This window comes from Trachymyrmex septentrionalis, unplaced genomic scaffold (assembly GCF_001594115.1).
Source record: "Trachymyrmex septentrionalis isolate Tsep2-gDNA-1 unplaced genomic scaffold, Tsep1.0 scaffold66, whole genome shotgun sequence".
In the NCBI taxonomy this organism is placed as follows: Eukaryota; Metazoa; Arthropoda; class Insecta; order Hymenoptera; family Formicidae; genus Trachymyrmex; species Trachymyrmex septentrionalis.
This window is the reverse complement of record NW_017305843.1, coordinates 677,792-678,535: the sequence shown is the minus strand read 5'-3', so window position 1 is coordinate 678,535 and position 744 is coordinate 677,792. Positions and strand designations below refer to the sequence as shown.

The 744-nt window shown below is 29.4% G+C and overlaps 1 protein-coding gene across 2 annotated transcripts in view; it reads right to left on the bottom strand.

Moving 5' to 3' along the window:
• Positions 1 to 744, bottom strand: part of LOC108753140 (pikachurin) — a 138,131-nt gene that overhangs the window by 70,690 nt on the left and 66,697 nt on the right. The gene's annotated exons all lie outside the window — the stretch shown is intronic.

Genomic DNA, 744 nt, shown 5'->3' with positions numbered 1-744 from the left:
ATACGAAAAGATACTCGATCTTTTATTCCTGAACAATGCTCGAATTGCACTACTCGAAAATGTATATCTAAGAAACGTATGTAGAGTGATTTAAAATAGATTAACTTTGTAGATATATTTTTCTCCTATATTTTGTGTGAAGTTGACATTAAAAAAGATTTTGTACTTTTATTAAACGGTTTGTTAATTGTTAAATATTAGATGTTTTGAAAAAAAGGCTTAACACACACACACACGCACACACACACACGCACACACACACACAAACATAACATAATAAGTCTTAAATTCTATTAAAATAGAAATCACATTTAAAAAGATTAATAATAAAATTTTACTGTTTACTTTTCCTTCTAAAGATTAAAACAATCATTTATAAGTAAGTAATTTACATTATTAATAACACAGGTTCACAAAAAAAGTACTCTGTGCTCGGGTGGAGACCCAGCTATTTTTATGTATTTTGAGTCGCTGAATATAAATCTGACATAAAAATAGGACCATCTAAGGCAAATTTTCAATCTAGGGCGAAAAAAATGAGTCAAAATGGGAAAAAATGACCCATTTCCCCATTTTTAACCCATTTTTTTGTCCTAGATTGAAAATTTGTCCTGGATGGTTCTATTTTTATGTCAGATTTGTATTCAGCGATTCAAAATACGTAAGAACAGCTGGGCCTCCATCCTAGCACAGAGTACTTTTTTGGACCTGTGTAATTTATATCTAGAAATTTATAGTATTAAT